General features: G+C 45.3%; 1 protein-coding gene across 9 annotated transcripts in view; it reads right to left on the minus strand.

Annotated features, from left to right (window-relative positions):
* Window positions 1–26,130, minus strand: part of ADAM12 (ADAM metallopeptidase domain 12) — a 686,181-nt gene that overhangs the window by 171,559 nt on the left and 488,492 nt on the right. The window lies entirely within an intron of this gene.

Here is a 26,130-nt window from a genome sequence, read left to right on the forward strand (position 1 = left end):
GTGAAGAATCCCCCTCTGCGGTGATGGTGAAATCTTACTTCTTACATGTAGAAGTAGAGCCGTGGTCTCCAAACTGTGGCCCTCCAGATGTTGCAACACTACCCCAGCATGCCAGGACAGCTAACAGCTGGACAATGGAAGAACGTTACCCAGTCTCAGGAGTCTGGATTCCAGTGGTGAAATTCAGATGGTGGAGTCAGAATTTGGTGTAAACAACATAAAGCATGGATCCATCCTGCCATGTATCAGCGGTTCAGGCTGTTGCTGGTGTAATGGATCGAAGGACATTTTCTTGCCACACTTTGGGCCCCTTAGTACCAATGGAGTCTGGTATAAACACCACAGTCTACCTGAGTATTGTTACTGACCATGTCCATCCCTTTATTACCACAGTGTCCCCTGTATCTTCTGATGATACTTCCAGCAGGATAATGCCCCATGTCACATGACATCATCTCATACAGGACAATGAGGTCACATTACATCATCTCATACAGGACAATGAGGTCACATGACATCATCTCATACAGGACAATGAGGTCACATGACATCATCTCATACAGGACAATGAGGTCACATGACATCATCTCATACAGGACAATGAGGTCACATGATATCATCTCATACAGGACTATGAGGTCACTGGACTCCAATGGCCTCCACAGCCACCAGATCTCATCCTATAGATCCCCGCTGGGATGTGGTAGAACGGGAGATTCTCATCATGTATGTACAGCCGACAAATCTACAGCAACTGCGCGATGTCTTCATGTCTATATGGAGGAACTGTGTGATATCATCATGTCTATATGGAGGAACTGTGTGATGTCATCATGTCTATATGGAGGAACTGTGTGATGTCATCATGTCTATATGGAGGAACTGTGTGATGTCATCATGTCTATATGGAGGAACTGTGTGATGTCATCATGTCTATATGGAGGAACTGTGTTATGTCATCATGTCTATATGGAGGAACTGTGTGATGTCATCATGTCTATATGGAGGAACTGTGTGATGTCATCATGTCTATATGGAGGAACTGTGTGATGTCATCATGTCTATATGGAGGAACTGTGTGATGTCATCATGTCTATATGGAGGAACTGTGTGATGTCATCATGTCTATATGGAGGAACTGTGTGATGTCATCATGTCTATTTGGAGGAAGTGTGTGATGTCATCATGTCCATATGGAGGAACTGTGTGATGTCATCATGTCCATATGGAGTAACTGTGTGATGTCATCATGTCCATATGGAGGAACTGTGTGATGTCATCATGTCTATATGGAGGAACTGTGTGATGTCATCATGTCCATATGGAGGAACTGTGTGATGTCATCATGTCTATATGGAGGAACTGTGTGATGTCATCATGTCTATATGGAGGAACTGTGTGATGTCATCATCTCCATATGGAGGAACTGTGTGATGTCATCATGTCCATATGGAGGAACTGTGTGATGTCATCATGTCCATATGGAGGAACTGTGTGATGTCATCGTGTCCATATGGAGGAACTGTGTGATGTCATCATGTCCATATGGAGGAACTGTGTGATGTCATCATGTCCATAGAGAGGAACTGTGTGATGTCATCATGTCCATATGGAGGAACTGTGTGATGTCATCATGTCCATATGGAGGAACTGTGTTATGTCATCATGTCCATATGGAGGAACTGTGTGATGTCATCATGTCCATAGAGAGGAACTGTGTGATGTCATCATGTCCATAGAGAGGAACTGGGTGATGTCATCATGTCCATATGGAGAAACTGTGTGATGTCATCATATCCAGGGACGTGCACACATAGGGTTCAAAGGGGGCTTCAGCCCCTGCCCTTTTTCGCCCTTGCTTCTTTAATGCCCTTTTTTTATTTTTGCAAAACTGGTAGACAAAGTGAGTCTGCTCACTCTATAGAGGTGCTACCTCTCTGCCGGGGTAACTTGTATAGCGCTGGCACTGGCAGGGAGATGCTCGGCTCCTTTAACCCCTTAAGGACTTTTTTCCTCCTTACATTTTAAAAATCATAACCCTTTCAATTTTCCACCTAAAAATCCATATTATGGCTTATTTTTTGCGTCGCCAATTCTACTTTGCAGTGACATCAGTCATTTTACCCAAAAATGCACGGCGAAACGGAAAAAAAAAATCATTGTGCGACAAAATCGAAGAAAAAATGCAATTTTTAAATTTTGGGGGCTTCTGTTTCTACGCAGTGCATATTTCGGTAAACATTACACCTTATCATTATTCTGTAGGTCCATACGGTTAAAATGATACCCTACTTATATAGGTTTGATTTTGTCGTACTTCTGGAAAAAATCATAACTACATGCAGGAAAATTTATACTTTTAAAAATGTCATCTTCTGACCCCTATAACTTTTTTATTTTTCCGTGTACAGGGTGGTATGAGGGCTCATTTTTTGCGCCGTGATCTGAAGTTTTTATCGGTATGATTTTTGTTTTGATCGGACTTTTTGATCACTTTTTTTTCATGTTTTAATGGTATAAAAAGTGACCAAAATACGCTTTTTTGGACTTTGGAATTTTTTTGCGCGTACGCCATTGACCGTACAGCTTAATTAATTATATATTTTTATAGTTCGGACATTTACGCACGCGGCGATACCACATATGTTTATTTATTTTATTTTTTTTTACACTGTTTTATTTTTTTTATGGGAAAAGGGGGGTGATTCAAATTTTTATTAGGGAAGGGGTTAAATGACCTTTATTAACACTTTTTTTTAACATTTTTTTTGCAGTGTTATAGGTCCCATAGGGACCTATAACACTGCACACACTGATCTCCTATGCTGATCACTGGCGTGTATTAATAACACGCCTGTGATCAGTGTTATCGACGCTTGACTGCTCCTGCCTGGATCTCAGGCACGGAGCAGTCATTCGCCGATGGGACACCGGGGAGGCAGGTAAGGGCCCTCCCGGTGTCCGGTCAGCTGTTCGGGACGCCGCGATTTCCCCGCGGCGGTCCTGAACAGCCCGACTGAGCAGCCGGGTCACTTTCAGTTTCACTTTAGAAGCGGCGGTCAGCCTTGACCGCCGCTTCTAAAGGGTTAATACCGCACATCGCCGCGATCGGCGATGTGTGGTATTAGCCGCGGGTCCCGGCCGTTGATTAGCGCCGGGACCGACGCGATATGATGCGGGATCGCGGCGCGATCCCGCTTCATATCGCGGGAGCCGGCACAGGACGTAAATATACCTCCTGCGTCGTTAAGGGGCTAAAAGGTACAGATGAATATATAAAAAGATGTGAAATAAAACACACAGTATATGTGATTAGATGACAACACACTCTCAGTTTGAAAGTTCAGTGGTGGTTAGAGGCAGATCCACTTATGTGTATTTGCAACCTCTGGAGACCCCCAGTCTGGGGCCCACCGTTGCAGGAAAAACAGAGGTCACGGCTTGATTTTTTGATGCCCGCATGGCCTGCGAGGTGGGAGGAGTGTCCCCACTTGAGAATCCTGAGGCGCTGGCGTGGAGAAACGAAGGTCTTCCCTGGAGGAGTTTGTCTGATGGAAACTGGAGAAGTGGAGATCAGACAGTCCGGAGGAATGATGTGTTGCGGGGAGGCTTCCACTTCAGAGGCATCTGAAGAACGAGAGAGGGCATCGGCCCTAATGTTCTTGTCGGCAGGGCGAAAATGGATTTCAAAGTTAAAACGGGCAAAGAACAACGACCACCTAGCCTGGCGAGGGTTCAGTCGTTGGGCAGACTGGAGATAAGAGAGATTCTTGTGATCAGTGTATATAATAACTGGATATTTGGATCCCTCCAGCAGGTGCCTCCATTCCTCAAGCGCCAATTTTATGGCCAGTAATTCTCGATCACCAATGGAGTAGTTTTTCTCCGCCGGAGAGAAGGTCCTAGAAAAAAACCCACAAGTAACAGCATGCCCGGAAGAATTTCTTTGTAGAAGAACTGCTCCAGCTCCCACTGAGGAGGCATCTACCTCCAATAAGAAGGGTTTAGATGGGTCAGGTCTGGAGAGTACGGGAGCAGAAGAAAAGGCAGACTTGAGATGTTTAAATGCGTCTTCCGCTTGAGGAGACATGGACTTAGGGTTGGCATTTTTCTTGGTTAGAGCCACGATAGGGGCCACAATAGTAGAAAAGTGTGGAATAAATTGTCTGTAATAATTGGCGAACCCCAAAAAACATTGGATAGCACGGAGTCCGGAGGGGCGTGGCCAATCTAATACGGCAGATAGTTTATCTGGGTCCATTTGTAGTCCCTGGCCAGAGACCAAGTATCCTAGGAAAGGAAGAGACTGACATTCAAAAAGACATTTCTCCATTTTGGCATAAAGTTGATTGTCCCAAAGTCTCTGAAGAACCATGCGGACATACTGGCGGTGTTCTTCCAAGTTGGCAGAAAAAATCAGAATATCGTCCAGGTAAACCACAACACAGGTATATAGAAGATCACGAAAATTTTCATTTACAAAGTCTTGGAAGACGGCAGGGGCGTTGCACAGGCCAAAGGGCATGACCAGATACTCAAAGTGTCCATCTCTGGTGTTAAATGCAGTCTTCCATTCGTCCCCCTCCCTGATGCGGATGAGATTATAAGCACCTCTTAAGTCCAGCTTGGTAAAGATGTGGGCGCCTTGTAGGCGGTCAAAGAGTTCCGAGATAAGAGGTAGGGGGTAGCGTTTTTTTACCGTGATTTTATTAAGTCCGCGGTAATCAATGCAAGGGCGTAGGGAGCCATCTTTTTTGGAGACAAAAAAAAATCCAGCTCCGGCAGGAGAGGAGGACTTGCGGATAAACCCCTTTTTTAAGTTCTCCTGGATGTATTCCGACATGGCTTGGGTTTCTGGAGCAGACAGAGGATAGATTCTGCCCCGGGGTGGAGTAGTACCCGGGAGGAGGTCAATAGGACAGTCATAAGGCCTGTGAGGAGGCAAAGTCTCTGCTTGTTTCTTGCAAAAAACATCAGCATAGTCCAGATAGGCCTTAGGAAGACCAGATACCGGAGGAACAACAGGGTCACGACTGTGAGTACTGGGAGCCGGTTTAAGACAGTCCTTGTGGCAAGAAGTACCCCAGTTCTTGATTTTCCCTGTGGTCCAATCAAGGGTTGGGGAATGGCGTTGAAGCCACGGTAATCCAAGAAGAATCTCTGAAGTGCAGTTAGAGAGGACCAAAAATTCAATTTTTTCGTGATGTAGTTATGATTTTTTACAGAAGTACAACAAAATCAAACCTATATAAGTAGGATATCATTTTAACCGTATGGACCTACAGAATAATGATAAAGTGTCATTTTTACCAAAATATTCACTGCGTAGAAACAGAAGCCCCCAAAAGTTACAAAATGGCGTTTTTTCTTAGATTTTGTCGCACAATGATTTTTTTTTCCGTTTCGCCGTGAATTTTTGGGTAAAATGACTAATGTCACTGGAAAGTAGAATTGGCGACGCAAAAAATAAGCCATAATATGGATTTTTAGGTGGAAAATTGAGAGGGTTATGATTTTTAAAAGGTAAGGAGGAAAAAAACGAAAGTGCGAAAACGGAAAACCCTGAGTTCTTAAGGGGTTAAAATTGTCATCTTCTGACCCCTAAAAGTTTTTTATTTTTCGGCATATAGCGCGGTATGAGGGCTCATTTTTTGCGCCGTGATCTGAAGTTTTTATCAGTATCATTTTTGTTTTGACCGCTTTTTACAAAAAAAATGTATATTATAAAAAATATGCTATTTTTTATAGTGCCTTTTTTTTAAATTTGAGCCCCTGCCCTCCAAAATGTCTGTGCACGTCCCTGATCATGTCCATATGGAGGAACTGTGTGATGTCATCATGTCCATATGGAGGAACTGTGTGATGTCATCATGTCCATATGGAGGAACTGTGTGATGTCATCATGACCATATGGAGGAACTGTGTGATGTCATCATGTCTATATGGAGGAACTGTGTGATGTCATCATGTCCATATGGAGGAACTGTGTGATGTCATCATGTCCATATGGAGCAAAATCTCTGAGGAATATTTCCAGAACATTGTAGAAAGTATGCCACCTGGTACTACTGACCTGGTACTAGCAAGGTGAACCTAATAAAGTGGCCAGTGAGTATATGTGTAAAATTTTTCACATAGCAACATTCACTAACAATCATATTAGCCAAAACTTGATCCAACTTGCTGATTCTGGTGGGATTGGCCAATGATTTTAATGATGGCAAAAGAACAAATAATTAAGCATGGTGGATTTCAACAAAGTCCCTCAGAACAAGAGGTGTCTGCAGTGGTTTATTTCTCTTTTCCTCAAAAAATCAAGGAGCTTGTCTGGCAAAGCTGAGCAGTGCGTACATGGGGCATCTGAGAGAAATGACGGCCAGTGAACAGTTATCTAAAAATTATAAACAGCTTAATGGTCTATTCACACGTACAGTATTCTGCGCAGATTTGATGCGCAGGATTTTCTGCTGCAGATTTCAATGTAAACTAAATGACTGAACACCGCTTCAAATCCTGCGCATCAAATCTGCATATAATACTGTACGTGTGAATAGATCCCAAAGGAGTGCTCCGGCAAGAAATAACTTATCCTCTATCCACAGGATAGGGGATAAGTAGCTGATAGTGGGGAATCTGACCACTACCCCCCACCCCGAGATCACGGGACGGGACCCCAGCGCTCTCAGGGAAGCGCCGATGATGCTTGTGAGCTGTATTCGGGTCTTTTCAGCGCCCCCATAGGAGTGAATGGAGCTCTTGCCGACTGCAGCACAGGCTCCTCACTGAGTGCCGGGTCCCGGTCCACAGGATAGGGGATAAGTCATTTTTCGGCGGAGATCTTCTTTGTTTATTTAATTTCAACATTTCAGAATGTTGTAAAACACAGAAATAAGTCACATTTACTGCACTGATTCCCTATCTGCTCTAATATTGATGCTTCCCAGGTTCCCTGCCGGATTCTTTTTCCTGGTCGCTCTAGATATAAGCATGTGACTGCTGCAACCAATCACTGGCCACAAGATGGACTATCTGGCTGCAGTGGTCAAACGCTTATGTGAAGAAGGATGAGAAAGTAGAGATAACCTCATAATCATCAGAATCAGGGCAACGAGGGATTGGTAAGGTTAGAATGACTATTTTTTGTTATACAATATTAAAAAAAAATTTCAAGCGGACAGACCACGGGGGCGGGAGCACTCAAGCAGGCGATCACGGGGGCCGGAGCATTGTGACATCATGGCCCTGCCCCCGTGTGATGTCACGCTCCGCCCCCTCAATACAAGCATATGGGAGGAGGCGTGACAGTTGTCACGCCCCTTCCCGTAGGCTTGCATCGAGGGGGCAAAGCGTGACATCACACGGGGCGGGGCCGTGACGTCACAATGCTCCGGCCCCCGTGATCGCCAGTAATCTGACCCGGAGCGAACGTTCGCTCCGGGGACTGATTGTAACGGGGTGCTGCGTGCAAGATCACGGGGGTCCCCACCGGCGGATCCCGTATCCTTATTATAGGGGATAAGACGTCTTAGCACCAGAGTACCCCTTTAAGGCTGACCCAGGTAATACGTAAGAATAGATATTTTCTATACACTACATTAAGAGATAGCTGGTAGGAAAATGAATGTAAATGATCACAATAATTTCCTATGTATAATCCTACAGAAAAAAAAAAGAACTAGAACTAATAACAAAATAGGTGTGAGCCAAGCCTGACAGGAATCTTATTACATTTAGTTGCGGCAGGATTCATTGAGGCCAGATAATGGGAGAGAACAGATCGGCCATCAGAAGCTTCAGTATTCATCTTTCAACGTGATCTACTGTCCTGCTCGATATGGGCCGCAGTATCTCACAGCTGAGATTCTTCATCGCCGTCATTACGCTGGTAATATTTATAGGCTTGGTTATTCTGCAATCCTAGACAACCATGCACGTGTACATTACGTCTCAATATGGTGCTTTATGCATCAATAGCTAGCCGCGCATGATGTCACTGCTTTCATCATGTTTCCTTAACCAATACAGCTGACCTCTTCATTTTCCATGACAGTACTTCTCATGCTACAGCATTTCTTAAAAAGTATTTCTGAAAAATGAATTTCGGGCACCTCCGAGTGGTGATGTTTCCCTGCTATATATTATTTGCAGCGTTACCGTAATTTTCGCCCTATAGGACGCACCGGCATATAAGACGCACCCAATTTTAAAGGTACAAAATCTAGAAAAAAAAGATTCTGAACCCAACAGTGATCTTCAACCTGCGGACCACCAGATGTTGCAAAACTACAACTCCCAGCATGCCCGGTCAGCCGTTGGCTGTCCGGGCATGCTGGGAGTTGTAGTTTTGCAACATCTGGAGGTCCGCAGGTTGAAGACCACAGGTATAGGAGGTAATACTCAAGTGTCCCCGCCGCTCCGGACCCGTCACCGCTGCCCTGGATGTCGCTCCATCGCTGTTGCCGTGTCCCCGTGGTGTCCCCGACGCTCCGGACGTCTTCTTCCCCGGGATCCACGCTCTTCGTCGCCGTCATCACGTCGCTACGCACACCGCTCCTATTGGATGACGGGACGGCGTGCGCTATGACGTGATGATGTCGAAGGAGAGCGCCGGCCATGCAGGCGATTCCGGCACGGAGCAGACACCGAGGAGGCAGGTAAGGTCCCTCCCGGTGTCCTGTAAGCTGTTCGGGATGCCGCGATTTCACCGCGGCGGTCCCGAACAGCCCGACTGAGCAGCCGAGTTAGTGTCACTTTCCCTTCAGACGCGGCCGTCAGCTTTGATCGCCGCATCTGAAGGGTTAATACAGGGCATCACCATGATCGGTGATGTACTGTATTAGCCGCGGGTCCCGGCCGTTGATGGCCGCAGGGACCGCCGCGATAGGGGTGTATTCGCCGTATAAGACCCACCCAATTTTCCCCCCCAGTTTTGGGGAAGAAAAAGTGTGTCTTATACGGCGAAAAATACGGTAGCTACTTTTAACTTTGCTCCTGTAGAGCATGACCATGACCACAGATCCCAGGCTCTGTTCACACTGTATTATTAAAGGTATAAAATAGGAGTATTCCCTGCCAAATGGTGTGGCGTGTCCATAGAATGGTCTATATTGTGGTGGCCCAGTACAGGAGTTATATCCCTGTACCCTTGCTGCCCTGTCAGGCAGCCTCCCTGCAGTGTCCCCTGGGCCCCCTGACACCTGTCCCTTTATGTATATATATTTTCTGACATGTGTTATACTGTAAAATGTATATAAGAGTGTTATTGCTTCAAGAAATGTTAACAAGTGATCACCAGTTGTCATGTGAGTTGTCATATGAGTGTAACTCCGTGAGGTATCAGTGACCATGTGACCTAAGGGTGACCTATGGGACCCCTCCTAGTCTCCCCCATATAAGCCTTGGGTGGAGCTTGCTCACTCTCTTATGCTCTTGATTTCCAGTTAAGTCTTTGCTGAGGTCCAGTGCAGTCAAGTCCTAGAGTGTGTCTGGAGTCCATAGGAGGCCTCAAGTCCGTCCTGCAGCCACAAGCCTTCAAGTCTACAAGTAAGCTACAGTCACAGCTTAGTCAGTCTCAAGTCAAGTCAGTCACAGTCATCTATTGTCAAGTCAGAGTGACCTGCACTAAAATTGTCCAAATCCACTGCGAGTCCCAGCAAACCCTTAGGGTCTCTGAAGTCACTGGTCACTATATGGAGCAGGAAGAATACATACAACAGCCTTGTTGACCAATTACGTCATGGGGGGGGTCTGCAGTCTTAACAGGTTCCAAAATGTTAGATCGCAGGTCGGCATGAGGAGAAGCATTTAAATGGAGAAAAGAAAATCTCTGTTTACTGCGCTGGAAGACTCTGTACTGCATAGAAAACCTGAGGCATTACTTTCCAGAATAATAAAGCTTTTATTGTTGTCCTTTACAATGCATTTTGGGGATCTAATCCCCTTTCTTAGGTAATAGACCTGAGTGCATTATCCAGGGATTTACTCCTCTCCAATTTAATGCTGACATGTCTACAGACTCCCTAGGTGTGCTGGGTTTGTACCCTTTTGCCCCAGGTATACAATATTTTAGAAAGGTGGTCAATGACCAACATATGCTGCTATATGCTATACAATACCATATGATTGATGTGTATGTGGTGTCCCGGTACAGGACCTTGTCCTGTCCCTGTCTAAAGTCCCCTCAGTTAGAGTCCCTCCATTCCACAGGGCTTCTCCTGCAGGGCTTGCCCCTTGGTCGCCTCATATAAATGTATTTCTGTATAGTGTACAAATGTATAGGACCTATCTAGGTCACGTGATATATTATAATGGTTGTACAGATACAGTATTTAGGACCTTCCGGGGTCATGTGATGTACCAAGAGTTCTCTGGGTTCAGGACTTACAGGCTTTGCCACCAATGATTAGTCCAGCCCCCTTAGTATATAAGGGGCTGTAGTCACTAAATTCGCTCTCTTTTCTCTTCCTGCTGGACACCAAAGCAAGCACAATCAGCATATCTCAATTCATCTCAACTAGACCAAAGCCTAAAGAACCAGCAGCCATTAAAACCGTTAGTTATAAAGCTCTGTTTACTAAATCTTTGTGACTACTAGTCCACTCAACTCATACAATTAGTAGCACAGTGGCCTGCTTAAAGCTAAAGACTATTAGTCCCAGCAAAGGCTGTGAGGAACCTGCATCCCGGTTTCCTCAAGAGAAACTGTATGTTTATAAAGACTGTTTGCATAAGAAGTTCAGTAAAAGTTCCAGTTATCTCATAAATTTTGCTGTGAACATTCCGTTTATTATCCTGCCGTTTGTGGACCGGTTGTCGACAGGGCCTTCTATACAAAACAACCGCACCCTGGCGTCACGACAAATCAAGGGTTAATACTAGGGATGTCCCGATACCGGGGCAGCAGAGCGGCAGCACCAGCATCTGAACCGAGGAGGTGAGCTGCCTGCAAGGAGGGGGCTGCTAATAATGTCTAAGCGGGGGGCCCTGCTGCTGTCTAAGCGGGGGGGGGGGGGGGCTGCTGCTGTCTAAATGGGGGGCCCTGCTGCTGTCTAAATGGGGGGGGGCTGCTGATGTTTAAAGGGGGGACCCTGCTGCTGTCTAAAGGGGGGCCCTGCTGCTGTCTAATGGGGGGGGGCTGCTGCTGTCTAAAGGGGGGGGCCTGCTGCTGTCTAATGGGGGGCCCTGCTGCTGTCTAAAGGGGGGGCCCTGCTGCTGTCTAAATGGGGGGGCCCTGCTGCTGTCTAAATGGGGGGGCCTGCTGCTGTCTAAAGATGGGGGGTGCTGCTGTTTAAATGGGGGCCCACTGTCTAAAGGGGGGCTGTGGTCTACAGGGGGGCTGCTACTTATGTCTACAGGGGGGCAGCTGTCTACAGGGGGGCTGTTACTAATGACTGCCAGGGGGCTGTTGCTAATGTCTGCAAGGGGATACTACCTACTATTAAAGACAATCTTACAGCAGAGTCACCTGCACTAACTTGAATTTATGGGTAGATAGTGCAGGTGACCCGGTTTCTACCGCTGCTCACCATGTGGTCATCGGTCTCACCGCCAATGCAAATTCCCTGTTCTGTCCAATGGAGAAGAGAGAAATCTTGGCTCATACTACAGCAGCCGCCTCCATTGTACACAACAAGGACCCCTATATCATACGGTAAACAGCACCAGAAACCGGGTCAACCTGGTGTCAGATTCCCTTTAAAATATAAGTACTCGTACTTAGTATCAGTGAGTACTAGAATTAAAGTATCGGTACTCGTACTCGGTCTTAGAAAAATGGTATCGGGACATCCCTAGTTAATACCACCAGACCCTGCTACATCATTGCCTCACCCAGCTCATGACATGTATGTCAGGGTATACTCATGAAAAAACTTTAGGGTTATATTATATGGGGCGTTTACTAGGTGAATAGGCCGATATCACCAGGTGAAATAAATAGGACAAGTGATCGATGAACAGGCAAACGGTCATTCTATGGCTGATCGGGTCGATTCTACCTGCTTAAAAATCATCTGCTGTTGGCTGCACGTCTTACCATGTCATAGGGGTTATGTGGCTAAAACCAGATTTCAGCAAATGGCCACACAAACGATTCAGCGACTATTTGTGCAGCCCTCCACACACAATTACCGAGCCATGTAAAAGACAATATAACCGAACACCGATCTACACAGTGGCTCGAAAAGTAGTTAGACCCCTAGCTGTATTGAATAATAAGATGGGAGTCTGTGGTAGTTGTCTCATCAAAGAGTCAAGTTGATGTTCATGCTTTAGGGCATTTTCAAACTATGGAAGGTCTGCCAGCTGAAGGACCACGCAGATGTGTGCCGACGGCAATACAGTCAGATGGAAATTCCGCTTAAATAATGTTCATTCTTTGGGCAAAGGTCCATTCCAACACAGAATTCCACTGCGTTGATTTCGCAGTATGCACAGAGCAACAGAATCTCATTGATGTCGGCAGTGTGAACGAGCCCTTACTCTTCAGGTCTGATTGACTGCTCTGTGTAAGCACCAGCACACCAGGAAGCCAATGCTGATTTCCATAATAGCAAGGAGTGAATAATTAAACTACTAGAAAACGCCATGCCTAGAAAATATACACCTTTATTAAAGCGGACCTGTCAGCAAAAAAGCAGGGGTACAAATACACCCACGGCTGGACTTATCTGGGCTCTTGCCGTGCTGCTGAACTCCCCCAGGGCACTTGAGCCTCAGCTTATATCTCACCGATGGAGAGAACTACAGAGATATAAAAAAAAATGATGCCTGATATCCTGATGACAAGCCCCATCTAGCCAGCCTCTTTAATACGTGAATTGCTGTGGGCGATCTGATATTGATGTCCAATCCTAAGGATAGTCCATAAAAAAAAAAGTACCGGAGAACCCCTTTAATCAATAAACAAATTAGTAGTAATGCTTTGTTAAAAAGAAGCCAAAAAGCCCCAAACAAAACAAAAAATCTAATATTGACAAATAATTCACAAACTCAATGAAAAAAGGCACAATCTAACATAAATAAGTATACGATTTTTCTTCTTATAATACATGTTGTTTGCCCTGCAGGCAGTACTTCCATGTGTATTCATTTATTAGGGGTGCCCAAATATTCGCATAAAATTGTCTACATAAGTATCGATCTACTTTACATTCTTTTCCCTTATTATATCCTTGCCTCCTTTCAATCCAGTTCTGTTAAACTGACTGCACTGGACCATTAGTTTCAACCTACCTTGAAAACAAATGTCTTCAAGGAGGCCTATGTTACACAACATAACTTCACTTAAAGGGGTACTCCACCCCTAGACATCTTATCCCCTATCCAAAGGATAGGGGATAAGATGTCTGATCGTGGGGTCCCGCTGCTGGGGACCCCCGGGATCTTGGCTGCAGCACCCCTTGTCATTACTGCACAGAGCTAACTCGCTCCGTGCATAATGACAGGCAATACAGGGGCCGGAGCATCGTGATGTCACGGCTCTGCCCCTCGTGACTTCACGGCCCACCCCTTAATGCAAGTCTATGGGAGGGCGCGTGACGGCTACCATGCCCATTCCCATAGACTTGTATTGAGGGGGCGGGCCGTGACGTCACGAGGGGGCCCCTGTATTGCCTGTCATTACGCACAGAGTGAGTTTGCTCTGTGCAGAAATGACAGAGGGGTGCTGCAGCCGAGATCCTGGGATAGGGGATAAGATGTCTAGGGGTAGAGTACCCCTTTAAACTTGTCCTCAGCTAGCTACCCACAATGCATCACTATGCACTTCTTTAAGGGAAACTGACAGCTGGCTTACCTACATTAAACCCAATACACAGGATTACAGTGCGCAAGTAAAATGATGTAATACTCACTCCAATCCGTGGTCCCAGCGTAGACTTAGAGCCTCCATAGCTAATATGCCTCCTTCCCTTATGCTGCCATATATCCGCCCATCTCTGAAAATGCTTTTCCTCATCACAGTGCTCATGTGGGCATGAGGATAGGCATATTCATCAGATCACCTCCTAATGACATGAGAGCCTATGCCCACGTAACCGTTCTAAAGAGGATTAAAGTGAGTAATACATGGAACAGAGTGAGTAATGCTTCATTTTACTTGGGTTTACCAGCACTATAACCTTATGTATTGCATTTAGTGCAGGTGCACTGGCTGTCAGTTTTCCTTTCATATATTGTATCACTCCTTTTATTCCATTTAGATGTAAGCATCTGTCAGCAGGGACTTATCTTATATTGAGTGTGGGCTCTTATAGGCAGGGACCTCTCTCCAATAGATTGTCAGCTCTTATGGGCAGGGTCCTCTCTCCTGTAGAGTGTAAGCTCTTATGGGCAGGGACCTCTCTCCTGTAGAGTGTAAGCTCTTATAGGCAGGGACCTCTCTCCAATAGATTGTCAGCTCTTATGGGCAGGGTCCTCTCTCCTGTAGAGTGTAAGCTCTTATGGGCAGAGACCTCTCTCCTGTAGAGTGTAAGCTCTTATGGACAGGGTCCTCTCTCCTGTAGAGTGTAAGCTTTTATGGGCAGGGTCCTCTCTCCTGTAGAGTGTAAGCTCTTATGGGCAGGGTCCTCTCTCCTGTAGAGTGTAAGCTCTTATGGACAGGGTCCTCTCTCCTGTAGAGTGTAAGCTCTTATGGGCAGGGCCCTCTCTCCTGTAGAGTGTAAGCTCTTATGGGCAGGGTCCTCTCTCCTGTAGAGTGTAAGCTCTTATGGGCAGGGTCCTCTCTCCTGTAGAGTGTAAGCTCTTATGGGCAGGGTCCTCTCTCCTGTAGAGTGTAAGCTCTTATGGGCAGGGTCCTCTCTCCTGTAGAGTGTAAGCTCTTATAGGCAGGGACCTCTCTCCAATAGATTGTCAGCTCTGATGGGCAGGGTCCTCTCTCCTGTAGAGTGTAAGCTCTTATGGACAGGGTCCTCTCTCCTGTAGAGTGTAAGCTCTTATGGGCAGGGTCCTCTCTCCTGTAGAGTGTAAGCTCTTATGGACAGGGTCCTCTCTCCTGTAGAGTGTAAGCTCTTATGGACAGGGTCCTCTCTCCTGTAGAGTGTAAGCTCTTATGGACAGGGTCCTCTCTCCTGTAGAGTGTAAGCTCTTATGGGCAGGGTCCTCTCTCCTGTAGAGTGTAAGCTCTTATGGACAGGGTCCTCTCTCCTGTAGAATGTTAGCTTTTATAGGCAGGGAAACTTCTTCAGTAGATTGTTAACTATTGTGGCCCGGGACATCTTTCCTGTAGAGTATAAGATCTTATGGGCAGGGACCTCTGTGTGTGAGCTCAAACAGGCAGGGTTCTCTCTCCTGTAAAGTGTAAGCTTTTGTGGGCAGTGTCCTCTCTCCTGTAGGTGTAAGCTTTTATGGGTAGGGACTTCTCTCATGTAAGCTCCTATGTGTAAGCTCCTCCTTATGGTCAAGGACCTCTCCTTATGGCCATAGGTCGCATTTCCAGATACCAGCTACACGGCTGAGAGCTGTTTCTTTGTATTCACATCTATCCTCCGCAGCAAACCGGTCTAAGGAAGGTCTTCATTTTGACCGAAATGTTACCATTTTGGATTGCTTAATAAAATTCACATTGATGTGTTCACCGTAAACAGTGTACCAAGTCTTCATTTACGCTATAATAAGGATTGGGACTCCTACTTGGGAACACTTTCTCACTCAGAGAGTGACGTAATTCTATCTACACTGGGACCTCTCTTAGTTATATTGTTAGCTCTTATGGGCAGGGACCTTTCTAAGGTATATTGTAAGCTCTTATGGTCAGGGACCTCTCTTAGGTATATTGTAATCTCTTATGGGCAGGGACCTCTCTAAGGTATATTGTAGGCTCTTATGGTCAGGGACCTCTCTAAGGTATATTGTAATCTCTTATGGGCAGGGACCTCTCTAAGGTATATTGTAAGCTCTTATGGGCAGGGACCTCTCTAAGGTATATTGTAAGCTCTTATGGGCAGGGACCTCTCTTAGGTATATTGTAAACTCTTATGGGCAGGGACCTCTCTTAGGTATATTGTAAGTTCTTATGGGCAGGGACCTCTCTTAGGTATATTGTAAGCTCTAATGGGCAGGGACCTCTCTTAGGTATATTGTAAGCTCTAATGGGCAGGGACCTCTCTTAGGTATATTGTAAGTTCTTATGGGCAGGGACCTCTCTTAGGTATATTGTAAGCTCTAATGGGCAGGGACCTCTCTTAGGTATATTGTAAGCTCTTATGGGCAGGGACCTCTCTTAGGTATATTGTAAGCTCTTATGGGCAGGGACCTCTCTTAGGTATATTGTAAGCTCTTATGGGCAGGGACCTCTCTTAGGTATATTGTAAGCTCTTATGGGCAGGTACCTCTCTTAGGTATATTGTAAGTTCTTATGGGCAGGGACCTCTCTTAGGTATATTGTAAGTTCTTATGGGCAGGGACCTCTCTTAGGTATATTGTAAGCTCTTATGGGCAGGGACCTCTCTTAGGTATATTGTAAGCTCTTATGGGCAGGTACCTCTCTTAGGTATATTGTAAGTTCTTATGGGCAGGGACCTCTCTAAGGTATATTGAAAGCTCTTATGGGCAGGGACCTCTCTTAGGTATATTGTAAGCTCTTGTGGGCAGGGACCTCTCTCTTGAAGAGTATAAGCTCTTAGGGCCAAGGTCCCTTCACCTGTAGATTGTAAGCTGTTATGGGCAGGGACCTCTCTCCTGTAGATTGTAAGCTCCTATAGGCAGGGTCCTCTTTCCAATAGATTGTTAGCTCTTATGGGCAGGGTCCTCTCTCCAATAGATTATAAGCTCTTATGGGCAGGGTCCTCTCTCCAATAGATTGTAAGCTCTTATGGGCAGGGTCCTCTCCCCAATAGATTGTAAGCTCTTATGTGCAGGGTCCTCTCTCCTGTAGTGAATAAGCTCCTATGGGCAGGGTCATCTCTCCTGCAGACTGTAAGCTCTTATAGGCAGGGTCCTCTCTCCAATAGATTGTAAGCTCTTATGGGCAGGGACATCTCTCCTGTACAGCGTACGTTCTTATGGGGAGGGACCTCTAAAGCTCTTAAGTCTTATATCTTTGTCACATGGTTTTCTGATTTGGTTTCTTGTCATTTTAATCATTCATCATTTCCCCAATTGTAATGCACTACATAAGATGTTGGTGGTATATCAATATATCTTTATAAACTTACCTAGTTTATATATGTTGTAATTTATTTTCATTTTGGTAGAAATACCCTCTTGATAAGAAATCACTATTAGAATCGTAAATGATGTCAGTGGAATACATGAGTAACTACAAGGAAATGCTGAATTCACTCCTACAGAGCTGCCATTCCTCAGCCTTACTACTGGTAACCAGTAGCAGTGAGGGGTTGAGGGGTTAAACATCTGCACAATGATATAAATTCTTGGCTGGCACTTGCACAGAGAACCTTCTCTCTCCCACATTCACTTTATTGAATTCCCTGTCGCTGTGACATAAAGAATTGTGACAGCTGGGCCAGTATTAAAAAAGAAGAACTGTATATTTTAAGGCTACGACTCGGTGGTACTGGCTTCTGGTGATTTGATTTAACATCTGATTGACACAGACAGGCAGGGGTCTGGTCGAGTATGCGCTTCTTTACAGAATATTGAGTGGCGCAATTGTAAATGTCATTAAATGCTCAAAATATAATCTAGTTATCAGGGCAGAAGAACTGTCTTTAAGTGTGTGCATCATGACTGTGAATGGTACACTAGTCTCCACAATAACAGTATGTCATATACAGTGTTTGGTGTCTATATACAGCATGGCAAGTACAGCGAAGCATGGCTACTTTCCTCCAAAGAAAGTGCCTCACCAGTCCACAGGTTGTGTGTGGTATTGCAACTCACTCTCATTCTCTTCAATGGAACCAAGCTGCAATACCAGACAAAACCTGTCTCTCTCTGTGCATGGAGCGGCATGTAATCTATGGGAGCACTGGAGATACACGAGTACAGTGCTAATCTATATCCGGCGCTTCCATAGAGAATGCATGAAGCGCATGCCAACACCCTGCTCCATGCACAGTGAGAGACAGGGCCCTGTTCTCCTCCTTATCATCACAGACAGGAGTCCAGTGAGAGGTCACACCAGTAGATAGATAAGCCATGTATTCATAATCGGTGATATTCACAGCTCAGCCTATTCCCTCTGTATGAAATGACTTCTGAAAAGGTCACAGAGCACTGTCAGTAACTTTTTCCTTTCATCTGAATGGGACACCTTCAGTCTATTGTTGCCTATTTCTATGGGGTTTGCTGTTAAAAGCAGCCCAAGCCAAATGGCAGCCTCCAAAACATGTAAAAAAAAAACCTGACTATCCCTGGGCATGGTGGGTTGTGCTGGCACACTCTCCATGCACTAGCTATAGGAGCATCGGAGATACACAAGTACAGTGTTTGTGTATCTCCGATGCTCCCACAGAGAGTGCATGGAACTCGTGCTGATGCACAGCTCTATGCACAGGGAAATATGGGGCCCTGTTCTGGAGATTGCGGGAGCCCCAAAGGTCTGACTTCTCATGATCAGATACTTATTCCCTATCCTGAGCATAGGGGATATGTTTTAAAGTCTTAGCGTATCCCTTTAAAGTGCCACTAGTAGAGCAGATCCAATTAGTAATAAACCCAACATTCTTGGAGGGATTGATTATCCACATGACAATTGTTTTCGACAATCTATGTAGAATAGATGCCCCCCAAATGATAAGTGTGTGGTGTCCCAGCACCAAAGGTTGTCCTGTGGGCTAAAGATTGGGTAGGGCATCCCTGCTCTCTATATGTTGGGCCCACTGCTCTATTACCTGTGAAAATGTGATTCATTGTTATGCTGTGATATGTCTAGCTGCAGTGAGGGGAAGGAGAGTGTGTTCCAGCTTGTAAGCTGAGGTACCGAGAGGAGATGCCAAGGGAGAAGAGAAGTCTTCTGGATTCCACAGCCACACCAAATCTCAGGACGCCCCAGCACGCAGGGGAATAGTAAAGGCCTGGCGGTAAGAAAAGTACTTGGGGAAATCTCTACTTCAGTTAGTCAAGTTTAGTCTTCCAATTCAGCGTGTGCTGCTTCTAATCTTAGAGCTGTGTTCATCAGCCACTACAACTCCCAGCAAGGCTACAGGCTCCCCAAGTCCCACTCTGCTCATCCATCTGCACAGAAGTCTGTATTGTTTAAGTTCTGCTACCTCCAGCAAAGTAAAGAGACAGTTATCCGTAACCTGACATTGGTGTATTTATTATCCCACACCTGGCCTAGGAGAAGCTGTCATATCCTCGGACCGTGTAGGTTAACGGTGCCCTGTTGTCACGAATATATCCAAACAGCCTGCATACAGTAACCCCTAATTGGGTGCAACAAGTGCAGTGTTTCCCAACCAGTGTTCCTCCAGTTGCAGTTTTTCCACAGCTGGAGACACAGTGGTTGGGAAACACTGGATTAGGGGGATCACCGGGTGTCCTATAGATGAGGCTACTGCCATAAGGGCCTATGATGGAAATAGCCCTTTAGGACTGGGCTTCAAAAAGGCTTTCTTCAATAAACTGCCTCAGAAGAAGTGACCGTTTTAGTACCAGTAAAATTTTAAAAAATAACCTAATAAAAAGAAATTCAATGGTAAAATAAACCAATATTTAGATGACTTCACTTCTCAATGTTAATCTCTTACAGTAAAAGCATGTGTGAAATTGGATAGTTCGATTTATCAGGTTAATGCGCTTTTGCGTTGCTGGCTTTTTTTTTTTTTACAGTATATTAAACATTTATAGCAGTGAAGACTTAAAGGCGTACGCCGGTATTTAAAAAACAAACACTCTAAACCCTCCACAGGATAGGGGATAAATGTCTGACTGTGAGGGTCCAACCTCTTTTGCCCACCACCTGAGCCGCAAGCTCCAGAATGGGGCCACATATGTTCCCACAGTCCGCAAGTGCGCCACTATCCTGTGGATAGGAGATACATTTTTTAACTCTGGAGTACCCCTTTGACCCCTGTTGAACAGGAGGGTAGACTTCAGAATTCCTCCTCACCTTGGCTTAAGGGTGGATTTTAGGCTGCTAAATAAATTACCATGTGTACTCTCCTGTCTGCACGCACTGCAGGCTCCCTCCATACAGAGTGAGGTCAGTGACTAGGGGGGCAAGAGACTACAGCGGTTAAGGGACTGATTCTACAAAATACAAGAACATATTTAGTCCGGCAGTAACTTGTAACTCCAGAGTGTTAGATATAACCGGACCACTAAATTACATTCCGGTCTGACCATGGGGAGAGTGAGCTCAGGGTGGCCCACTACAGACACTGGCCCACCTGGCCCTTTCCATGTTTGCCAGATGGGCAGTCCAGCCCTACTATTAGGGATTTGTTGTGCAATCAGAGAATAAGAGAAGGCCCACCCACTACTATTTGGTGAGTATATGAGTCGGGCGGGGGGGGGGGGGGGGGGTTAATGTTTGAAAACAGAAAAAATAAGCATTTTTGACTGTTAGGATATATTACAAAGAGTGTTGTCCCGGTACCGTATTGCATACCGTACCTTGTATGGTGGTCCCCAAAGTCAGAGTAACTACGCCTAGGTAGGGTCCCTGAGGTGGGACAGCCCTTAGTCGCCTCTCTTCTACTCTAATTTCATAATGTTTATATGTACATATATAATAATAATAATAATGTATATTTAATATAATGCATAGTACTTACCTTGTTAGCATCGCAGGACCTTCGGTCATGTGGCTATGTTAATTCCTCTATGGTATGTTAGAGGACCTTTAGAGGTCCTTGGGTCTCATGCTACCCATAATTCTGTGTGAAGGTGATTGACAGAAGTATTGGACCTATTAGAGTTAGTCCAGCCCCTGCCCATATAAGGGAGCTGTAGCCAATTATCGCTCTCTTGGGTTGCTGCTCTCGTGGATGCCGGACTAGCAGGACGGATCTGCGCAACTTTCAAAGACATGCTAGGCCAGAAAACACCGGCCTCAGCCTAAACTAAACCGTGAGTTGTAAACTAATCCACGCTAAAGCTAGCGTGACTACTGGACCGCAACTAATTCCCCTAAATCCAGTGGAACAGCGCATATCAGTCTAAGGACTCAAAATTGCTTAAAATGTATTTGCTGCGGAAATTTTTAAAGTGAGAAGTGAATGTGTGCTATGATCCTCTGGTCCGGTCAGCGATGCAAGAGTTAAACCGCTGCTAAATTCACTGCTGTTGTTTCCGAGGGGATCAAAAGTCGGGGCTGCACCGAAGACGTCCTTCCGGCCGGCAGCCATTTTGGAGAAGCCCATTATAAAAGGAGCCCTGCACAGCGACCTCTTCAGTCTGCACAAGGAAGAGATGGAGAGTACAGACATGGCAGAGAGCAGCGTTCCACGTGGTGTGAGCACCAATATGGCGCCGGAGCAGAGGAAAGTTGCGGCGGTCTCAGCCCAACTATTCCACGAGCTTGCCGACCGTCTGCAGCGGTTGTCATTGGATGAAGAGGGGGCCTGCAATCTTCCCCCTCTGCCCATTGATGACGATGACTGGCCGGATATCCCTCCAGGGGAAATCGCTGGGACACCTGGAACATCTTCACCGGTGAGACTGTCCGCTCACCACCGGACATGGGGTTCGTGGGCTGAGATCCCAACGGAGAAATCCTCTGTAAGTACACCATCACAGGCTGCCTTCTCTTCCTCCACCAGCCCTGAGACAGAAATACCCCTGTCTGCTTTGCAGAGTGCACGACCGCGCTCACCAAAATTGCCCCAATGGGTCTTTGGGGATGAACCTGATTTGATCCAGTACATGCATGATGTACTTCAACCCCTGCCTGGGAAGCCCCTTCCACCGGTCCCTCAGGCACAAAGAGAAAGGGCCCGTCAGGAGGCCGAAATTGCCGCCTTGATGGGAAAATTAAAGGCCCGACACAGAGAACTTTATGCTCCTAAGCATGTTCACCTGCCTCAGGAGGAGAGGATCCGCTATCAAGAAAACACCAAAGAGCTGGAGGCACTCTTCATCCGCATGTGGGATCATCCCCGAGAAGGGGAGAAGCCCTTGGAAAGTCGTAGAGCAACAGTGGCCAAGTTCGACAAGGTCAGAGGTTATGGTACCCTCATTGATTGCCACACCGGCTATACCATCTTCGTAAACCGGTGAGCTGTACAGAGGTCATATCTCCACAAAAAGTTCCATTCCTTGGAGGTGGGTGAGGTAGTAGAGTACACCCCCGTCCAGGGCCTGCGAGGAGAGTGGGCTGCCGCAGTCACCAGACCAGCTGCCTTTCAAGTACTTTCCTTCTAATGATTGGGAGGCGGACCCCTTCCAGCTGAGGCCTAAAAGGCCTGCTCCTGACGCCTCCACCTACGAACCCAAGGATGAATTATTACAGCAGCAGCCACTTTCTTCTGTCTTCAACAAAGTACCCAGGCCTACTCCTATTAAGGAGGTTTGGCCTACCCAGTGGGTACCACCCAATGTACCTAGGCCTACTCCCGACGCGGAGGTTTGGCCTGCTCACCAGGTACCAACGAATGTACTGCGGCCCACTCCCGACGAGGAGGTGGGGCCGAATCAAGCAGAACCAGCTGTTAGTCTCAATCCTACAGTGTCACACTCTACCCTTACTAATGTGGTGTGGGAGAGCCACATTATCTCTTTGCCTGCTCGTGATCCTGAGAGGGATAGAGGCTCTAGGTGAGGAGCAGGACGTCATCCCAAGAGTTTCGTCTGAACTGTGACACTTATCTTGTTTTAAAGTTTTTGTCTTCATAGACTTTCTGAAACATTTAAGAAATGTGCCTAGCAGGACTATGCTAAGACTGTTCAAGTTGAAACAGTAACCGTCAAGCTTTTGTGCCTGGTCCTTAGACCAAGAGATCCCTAGCGGTAGGAGATTCGTAAGTGTGTGCCCGGCTACTAGCTCTAGCCGTGAAGTTTAGACTCTTAGTGCAGGTGGACTGCTAATCCTTGCACGTCTGTTTATGTTACCTCAATAGTAACGTGACATTCTTTGCTAAAATTGCACTTATCAGGTGAATGCACCTGAACCCTGTTGGAGTGTTTAATAAATATTTGTGCTAAGGTAACTCAATGTAAATGGTTATTGTACATGGAAAAGTTAGCCTTGTACACGTGTACATAAAAAATTATATAATAGGTGTTGTAATAATTTCTAGTAGGTTGCTTTCTCAGCTTCTCTGAGGATAACATTTCCGTCACCCATCACTAACACCTTCTCAAAGGTCTACTCAGGGAAAATTACCCCTAAGGTATCAAGACTGACCTCTCACATAGTACTACACACAAACTTAAATTTAGTACACCAAACAACAAGAAAAAAAAATATTTCACACTCAAATAAATGTTTTGGGAATTGTAGCTAATGTCATTTTCCAATTCCTGCCACTGTTATGTACACTAACTCTCCTCTCTCCTACGTGTGCGAGATGCCCTTCCTGGCTAGTAGGTGCTCTTGCGAGCTAAAAATAATACACATAATCAAAAGGTAACCTAGGTAAGGTTTATCTGTTGTGTTCTAGGGATAAGAGCGTGTAGCCAATGGACCCTAGAAGCCAGTTTTATTGGTAGAAAGCCTCAGGCAAACCAGTAAAGTTTTCAGTGTACTAAACAGGTAGCTAACATGGCAAAAATGTATAGTGAGATTTAAATGTCTAGTAAGCCTCAAAAATGTTAAGTAGAATGTATCTCATGTGAATAATATCATCCTGTTACTAAATTCATGAACCAACAATCCTGTTCATGAGTTTACCCAAGCAAATGTATGTACTTAAAAAAAAAGTTAAGTAGCTTTAAGGTTGTTAACCGACCTTCACTTCGTCCCTCTGTCTTAGGGGACAGACGTCGAGGCCGACTTATTTTAAGTAAGGGGGTTTGTGGTGTCCTGGTACCACATTGCATAGTGTACCTAGTGTGGTGGTCCCCAAAGTCAGAGTAACTACACTCAGGTAGGGTCCCCCAGGTGGGGCAGTCCCTAGTCGCCTCTTCTCCACTCTAATTCTATAGTGTTAATATATGTATATATTTAGTAATAATGTATATTTAATATAATGTATAGAACTTACCTTGTTTAGCGTCGCAGGACCTTCGCTCATGTGACTGTGTTGGTCTCCTCTGTGGTGTGTTGGAGGACCTTTGGAGGTCCTTGGGTCACGTGTTACCCATAATCCTTTGTAATGGTAATTGACACAAGTATTGGACCAATTAGCACTAGTCCAGCCCCTGTCCATATAAGGGAGCTGTAGCCAATTATCGCTCTCTTGGGTTGCTGCTCTCGTGGATGTCGGACTAGCAGGACGGATCTGCGCAACTTGCAAAGACACGCTAGGTCCGAAAACCTACCGGCCCCAGCAGAACTTAAACTGTGAGTTCTAAATTACTCCCCGCTAAAGCTAGCGTGACTACTGGACCGCAACTAAATCCCCTAAATCCAGTGGAACAGCGCATATTATCCTAAAGACTCTAAATTGCTAAAATCCCAACCTTTGTTAATCTCCAAAGAAAGCTTGCATGTATAGCAACTGTTCCGGCTATGAAGCTTGCATAAAATCTTCAGTAAAAGTTACAACTGTTTCAGAAAACTCTCCGGTTGTGGACATTCCATTATTATCTACCTCCCTATTGCTCTTGGGAAGGGTGGCGGTGGGATATGCATTACTGAGGAGCTCTCACCCTGGCGTCACAAATAGCAAGGGTTAACAAGCACCCTTTAGTCACCGCACAGCTACAATCCCATATACCCTACTCCCCCAGAAAGATATATATATATATATATATATATATATATATATATATATAAATTCTTTTTCTTTAGTTGTCCATTTGTTAAACCTTTGCTTTGCAGATTCACTCATCCACTGTGGGCTGGCATGAACGCTCGGGACAGATTAAGAACTAGCTGAACCTTTCCCTTCCATCATGGCTGTGTTTACCCTGATGTACAATACAGTAATAGTAGTGTTTGTTCAGGAAAAGAAAATATGAAGCTTAGAAGAAGAAGTGTCTTGATATATTGGTTCTGTGTGAACTGATAAAGGGAGGAGGTTAACTCCCAGAAGCTTATCCAAGAAAATACGATCGTTCTAGGAGATGAAGAGCGAGAGGCCAATATGTCCAGTAGAACATACAGAAATAAATTCCCAGGGAGAGAAAGGAGTGTGGTGTGACTGGGGTCATATCGTAGAAATTAAGTCAACACCAAAAGAAAATACAAAAACTGAAAAATTAACCTGTAAATTAAATACTGCAGCAAAAATAGAACCAGAAATAATTATGCAGATATAGTGTTAGATCGGGGATCCTTGAGCCCCCAGAAGAAATGTTTTGAAGGACCCCCTCAATGTACACAGAACATATACACGCATTATAAGCTTTGTTCTTATCATTGTGTATTCATGAAATACTATCAATAAAATTAGGGAGCTATTTGCTCATCCCACAGGAAATAGACCCCAGGCTTGTCTCTAACGTAACCTCTAAATGGGGTGGTCTTCTCCCAGACCTTTGGGGCCCATTACTGTGTCAGAGCCAGGGCCCACCAACCCTTTGCCTATATCTAATAGGCCTTGTTCACACTTTCTTCATGTTAAATCCCTTTTCTACATCACTTTACGTCCTGTTATTGATTGTAAGACAAAATTGGATCCAGTGGATAATACTAGGTTTGAAATGTTTGTTGATCATTTTATCTTGTTTTCAAAATTACCAATGTTAATGAAAAAAAAATCCAAAAGATATTTGACAGACTGAACGCAGAAGTTTAATTCTAACCAAAGAGGATTCTATCTTAAATGTTGGTAAAAAATGTCCTTGTGTAAAAGGATTGGTCATGACAGTAAAGATCAGAGTAGCTCACTTCTATGGGGCACAGGAGCTAATAGAGGACACATGCAGCTTATTGTAAACCAACTGTCAGAGGCGCAACCTAAAGTCATATACTCGTGTTGTTATGCTTTTTATGCTATCATCAAAGTGAATGAGAGTCACGTAAACTGCGTAAAACAGAGCATTCAGCTGTTTTTGGCTCCCTGACCCCTCTGGCCTCAATGTCAATATAAAAAAAGGGGGAAAAGAGGTCCAAAAGATATTTTACGGACTTAACACAAAAGATTACCACTAACCAAAGGGGATTTCATCTAAAATGTT

This window comes from Hyla sarda, chromosome 7, assembly GCF_029499605.1.
Source record: "Hyla sarda isolate aHylSar1 chromosome 7, aHylSar1.hap1, whole genome shotgun sequence".
Lineage (NCBI taxonomy): Eukaryota > Metazoa > Chordata > Amphibia > Anura > Hylidae > Hyla > Hyla sarda.